General features: G+C 43.6%; 1 pseudogene; it reads right to left on the bottom strand.

Annotated features, from left to right (window-relative positions):
• Positions 1-1,564: 1,564 nt before the first annotated feature.
• Positions 1,565-5,127, bottom strand: LOC123441659 (annotated as a pseudogene).
• Between the last annotated feature and the right edge of the window lie 1,672 nt (positions 5,128-6,799).

Genomic DNA, 6,799 nt, shown 5'->3' with positions numbered 1-6,799 from the left:
CATGAAAGCATGATGTAAAATGAACATATCAACTCCCCCAAGCTTAGACCTCGCTTGTCCTCAAGCGAAAACCAAGTTCCATAAACATGTCCACATGTTGAGGGACGAAGGTGTCGATAAAACATAATACGGACATGAGGGCATCATGATCACACATAGAACATCAATCGATCATAAAGATTCTTATGGGAAGTAACAATTCCTTCACAAAGCAAAGCGTGAAGCAAAAACCTTACCGAGAAGTAACCAACAATAGTCCATAGTCATTGAAGCAATTGCAATTTATCACAACATCAGAAAGAGTCAAATAAGAGCTTGTAAGGCACACCCACATACTCAATCATCTCTTTTGTTTTCCACAATTGTTAAAACTCACGTAGTACTCATGGTGTCAAAGTTTCAGCTGGACACATAGGAAGATAGGAGCTTATAGTTTTGCCTCCCAACCATTTACCTCAAGGGTAAAGTTAACAACAATAAAGCATAATTACTCAACTCCAAGTTGATATATGAATATAGATCTTTCCCAAACATGTGACGGTAGCGAAGACAAAGGCAAAAAGGGAATTGGTGAAGATCACCATGACTCTTACAAGGGTAAAATGTAAAGGTACAAGATAGGCCCTTCGCAGAGGGAAGAAGAGGTTGTCATGCGCTTTTGAGGTTTCAATACGTGTCCTCTTAGTGCAGAGGAACGTCACTTTATATTGCCTCCTGTGATAAAGAACTTTATTATGCAGTCTGTCGCTTTTATGTCTTCCTCATCACAGGTTCGTACAAAGCTTATTTTCCACACACTAACACTACAAGGAATATGCTAATACACGACGCTATTTTTTCGTCGCTACATCGTCACGGTTTTAATTTACGACGATCTCACAACGAAAAACCAAGCGTCGAAAACGGAGCGTCACAAATGAACAACAGCGACGTTTTGATCCTAAATCGTCGTAACTTTACAACGATTCCTGGATTGTCGTAACCTTTATGACGATCCTAAATCGTCGTTGGCAATCAAACCCAGTCCTACATGGAAAAATTACGACGAAATCAAAACATCATGGTTGAAATCTGCCCAACCCATTTCAATTGATCACATGGGCTGATTTTAGTTTTTTAGGCTTTTTTATTGGGCTTCTTTTTGGACCTTAGCCTATTTATAGCCAGTTTTAATTTTTATTTATTGAATTTTGGTTTGTGGCCTTTTACTTTCTATTGATTGTTTTGGCCATTTTATTTTTGTACTGGTCCAACATGTCATGCTGATCTCAAATTTTTGTCAAATTTTTGGCCTCGAGATTTTTACATTTTGATCTGTAGCATTATGAAGGCACAAATATATCTGATCCAATACAGGTGAGCACAAACTTAGAATCAACCTAAATTTAATACTAATATATTGTCTTTGACCACTTTCAATCCAAAAATGAATTTCAAATAGAACTAAGAACACATAAAATTGATCAAATATACGACTAAATAAATCTATTACAATCTTTACAACACAAATGTGCTACAATATGCTACTCTAAACCGAGTAAGACTTCACAGCGTCATAGATGTGCTACAATATGCCACACAAGCGGTCGACGTACGGGTTCACGGTCCGCCTGATCTTCGCCCACGCGCTCTGGTGGTAGCTGGATGTCACATGCGCGCGGTACAGAATCTTCAGCACCTGAATAATAACAGACGAGCAAGCCAAGAAAAACGACCAGTAAGTGAAGATGCATTGGAAAAGCAACTATCCGCATAACAAAGTTGCACCTGCTAAAGGAAGTGCCGCTAGCTGAAGATTGATGGTTGTTAGGTGTACACTCAGCAATGGCTAGAAACATGCCGCAAAACACATCAAATTGTGCCTCATGTTATACCCCAGCTATGTAGTGAATGCATGGAAGCAGTAAGAACATATATAAAGATCAGATGTGCAGAAGATAACTTACGTTCCAGTACATGAATGTCTGTATGAAGTTGCGCCGCCACCTGCAAGATAACAAGGTGTTGTAAGTCATAAGATGCATTAACTAAGATGAAATAAAGTCTCCATGATTCCAAGGGAAATCAGATCAACATACGAGACCAGCGATATGATCAGAAGAAACCCCAACGCAAGTTCGGCATTTGAGCTAGGAAGGCTGAGAGTGGTGTTGTTTGTCTCCACCCAAAGGCAAGGCTCTTCCAAGTATCCCCTAAACAACATAACAGAAATTCAGAGATAATTCGACAGATAACTACAAGGCAGTGGAGACTGGTTGCGCCGCAAACTACACAAATGAAATTCAGAGATAGTTCGACAGATAACTACCTGTAGAAAGACGAGCGGGAAAAGTTACGCCTTAGGAATCTGGCAACATGATCAAGCGCCTAGCAGAACACAGGTAGGGCAGCAACTGTGAAATACAAAAAGAAGATCAGAACTTGTAAAACATATATATGGAAGTTTGGGAAAACAGATTTCAGAATCATGAACTTGCAAGAGAAAAGCTATATATTACTCTTTAAGTGCAGCTGAGATGTGACGAGCAACAGAGAGAACATTAAATGGATAAAATCCTTGGCTCCAAGTACTGACTGCAACCAACTCTGAATTACAGGCATGTTCAATTCTCTTGGTTTCTTCATGCACAACAGGAAAAAAGGTGAATTACATCAACTGGGTCATCAGGGCGAGAAACACAACAAAAATAGGATGGACCATTCAAGGTTCAGGTAGGAAGGTATTTTACCCCATAAGTACTGTATAAAGAGTATCCTGAGGAGAGGACTGTTCCCAGCAACGAAAGCTTGCAAGCTCTGTCTGCAAGATGTTTTCGCAAGATTGGAAGCATTCCCAAACCAGCAACAACCAGTTCCTGATCAGATGGAAAAGTTTGAGCATGTCATGTTCAACTACAGTGCACCAACAAGCAAGAGATAAAGGTAAGAACAAGGGTAACATGCACAAGTGATGTAACGAAACCATTGTGATAGCATTTATATATAAGAGATGATTTTCCAATGCAGAATGAAGTTGTTGATAAGGAGAAGACTAAAAAGGGAGATGCCATGTCAGGTTGTCTGCAAGAATCGCCGTAATTGTAGGAGCAAACTAGGCTATCCACAAGGACCGTCGTAATTGTAGGAGCAAACTAGGCTGTCCACAAGGACCGCCGTAATTGTAGGAGAAAACTAGGCTGTCGACAAGGACCGCCGTAATTGTAGGAGCAATCAGAACCAATGAATTTGCTCCTTTCAGCAAATATTACACAATTACGCATTCATACAGTGAAGAGAAAGGTGTCTTCTTCCTTACCCACGCATTTACAGAGAAATGTATAGTCCGTGCATCAAAACGTAAAGGATTTGCAGCCCCTGCTTGTGGTGCTGCTGGTGGCGGGGCAGCTGATCTGGAACAAGAACCTACACACATGATATTGATATGTATGAACTCAGGTGTCAAACACAGTCCATGAAATCGTTGGATCTTATAAGGCTAGTAAAAGTGCAGTATGTTTTACCTGAATTGTGAGCCCTGACATTCTCACTGGATGCTGAAGGTGAAGACCTTATGTCTGGCCTACTCGGCTGAGTGGAACCAGTGGTTGACATAAGCTCGACCACCAAATCACGATCCTATCAAGTCAAGAATGCAAACCAATCAGATTTAGATATTATGATGCTTTGCAGGATCTAACTCGTAGCGGTAATTAAGAAACAATCTAATTCAAGTGGCAAACTTCTGTTCTTCAATTCCTAAAAAAATTGACAGAGTAAAACTAACTCCCACTGCACAGTGGAAGAAAAATGTCCATCCACTTAGCAGATGGTTTGTTGGAGCAATTTAACTAAGGTTTCCCCGCTGATGAAATTAAACAGGTTTGAACGAGCTTGAGCTCAAGATGCAGCAACAGAGAGCACCAAAGGGTTGTGTTATCAAGTTACCGCACCCCCATCTCATTAATCGAACAATAAGTAGGAGTTGGGAACAACACTTGCAGACTTATGACAAGGAAGCCTTCGCAATCCCCGACCCACAAGTCACGATCTTATCATGTCAAGGAAGCAAACCGACCAGCTTTAGTTAGACACATGACCACCCTTTGGAGGATATGATTCAAACTCACAGGGGAATTCAGAAATGGCCAGATTCAAGTGGATAACTGGTTTGCCATTTTCTAGACTCTACGACTTCCAACATGGAGTGAAAAATCCTAACCCCACAGACAGAGAGGCAGTAAAAAGGATATGTCTATATCTGCCAAATAGCTGGTTTGTTCGTTCAAGGAAAGTAAACAGGTGCCCTCCATGTTGGAGAAAAAAATAACATGCTTATCTGGAGCTGAAGCTCGAGATGCAGCAAGAAGTGGATCGGGAGAACACCCGTGGTTTCTATTGTACTCCTAGCAACAAGCGGCAGCAAATCTCCCCCTAGCTAATCAATCAGGTAGCAAGTAGCAGAAGTTGAAAATTCTAACTAGCCTGCTCCGAAAAGGCAAAACAAGAAATGCGTGCAGATCGTGAGTGAATACAGCCTGGAGTAGTCCAATTCAGCAGCCGGATCTCAAGGTGGGGTAAAAGGAGCTACAACATCTCCCCCTGTAGTAATCTCAGCTAGTACTGTACCAAGCAGGGTTGAAGACAGTCGAGCACGAACGAATCGCCACCAACTACTGAGCAGGCACGCTACCGCGAAGTACCCTGACGAGGCCGCCGCGATCCAGCAAGCCGCGACACGGAAGGGCAGCAGCGGCAGATTCGGCCTAGTACTAGCAATCAATGAATCGGAGCGAGGGGGTGGATAGTGGGGGTGCTCACAATGAATCTGTGGTAGAACTTGCAGCGGAAGTGGGCGAGGACGTCGGGGCAGGCGGCGAGGTGCGGTGGGACGAGGACGTTGGACCAGTAGTCGGCCCAGCGCGGGTCGGCTTCGTAGTCGTAGGCCGCCACCCGCTTCGCCTCCTGCTCCACCGCCGCCACCTTCGAGCCCCCGTGGTGGGCGAGGAGGTCATCGTCGCCACTAAGGCTGGCGCGGGAGAGCTCCTTCTTGTTCTTCTTGTGCATCTCCCGGATCTTGGATAAGTCCATGGAGTAGTCTGGCATGGCGCCGTTCTTCATATCCCATTCACCGAACGCCAGCACCGTCATCCATGTGGTCGCCCCTCCCCCCCCACACACACACGCACACACCCATCGGAATCTTCCATCAAGCCTCGGAAGAACCAGATCGCGAAAAAGGAAAGAAAATCCTTCCAGTCCCGCGCCTTGAGCTCCCTCCGCCTCTCCCGCGCCGTCAGCTCCTCGTCCCCATCACCCCCTCCGTCCGCCACCGAGGCCGACATCGACACCACCGATGGGAGGGCGTGTAGCTCCTGAGGTTCAGGGAGCAGCGGCCAGCGGAGCACCAGGTGGGGCGGCGGCGGTGGTGTTGGGAGCCTTGGCCTGGGCGGCACCGTCGGAGACGGGGAGGAGGGAGGACTGTATCGGGAGGGGGGCGGGGATGGGGAGGAGGTGGTGGCGGCGAGGAGATGGGGAGGAGGGAGGGGTCTGAGCTAGGGTTTGGTCTGCGGGTGGTTTTTTTATTTTTTTTAGTTTTTTTGTAGATACATGAATCGATGGATGTGAGATGGTGAGATAGATGGATGGATGGATGGCCACCATGTCATCGATCCGTGAGAATAGTTCTGATTGGTTTGAAAAGTTCTGACATTTTTATAATCGTCGTAAATGTTATGACGATCTCATCTTATGCGGTTACGACGTTTTGAACTGACATCGTCGTAATTTATATGTAGATTTCATCCCTTCAAACGGCTTACGACAATCTCGGATGAAATCGTCATAGATTTATGACGAATTCATCAACGACATCTTAAAGAATGTCAGGTATGAGCATATTTCTTGTAGTGTAATAGATCATACATATTAGAGAGAAATTTTTATTGCTTGCACCGATGACAACTTACTTGAAGGATCTTATTCAATCCATAGGTAGGTATGGTGGACTCTCTTGGAAAAACTGGGTTGGAGGTTTATGGATGCACAAGTAGTATCTCTACTTGGTGCGGGAGTTTTGGCTAATATGAGTTGGAAGCAATCGTCACATGCTAAGGGATCTCTAATCATATAACATTGTTTGGAACCAAGCAAACACAATTCATTATGTTGTCTTCCTTGTCCAACATCTACTCCTAAGCGTGTAATAGTTTGGTGAGTGCTCACAATTGTAAAAAGTGTCTAAGATGATATATTTATATGTGAACCTCTCTTTCCTTATTACTTCTTATTAATTGCAACAATGACTGAGGTCTATGTTGGTTTATTCTCAACAAGTTTCAATCATCATACATGTCATATGTGAAGCTATCACTTTCCATAAGATCATCTCATGATCTTTCATGCTATCGTTGTTTTCATACTATTGATCATGGCACAAAGCAAAGCCCTTGACTAAGACACTCTTTATTATATAGCTCGTAACCTCGAATACATCAGGGGAGAGACAAAAGTGAAAGACTCAAACTAAAAACTAAAGACTTATTCCTCTAAGAGAAGAAATAAAAACTGAAAGGAAAGAACTAAAACAAAGGTAAAAGCAAAAGATATAAAGGTGATACGATACCAGGGCAACTCCTCCAAGCTTGGCAGAAGCCAAGGGTATTGCCCATACAATTGCTTAGTTGTCTTCCTTTGGTGGTGATGGTGATGTTGTTGGAGCAGTCTTGAGCTTGTCTAATTTCCACTTGAGCAAAAAGTTCTGCTCCCTTAGATCGTCATTGTCCTCCTCAAGTTTCAAAACTCTATGGCAAAGCTCCTTCTT

The sequence above is a fragment of the Hordeum vulgare genome, chromosome 3H (assembly GCF_904849725.1).
Source record: "Hordeum vulgare subsp. vulgare chromosome 3H, MorexV3_pseudomolecules_assembly, whole genome shotgun sequence".
NCBI lineage: Eukaryota > Viridiplantae > Streptophyta > Magnoliopsida > Poales > Poaceae > Hordeum > Hordeum vulgare.
Note: the sequence above shows the minus strand (reverse complement) of the source record. Positions and strands in the feature narration are given on the sequence as shown.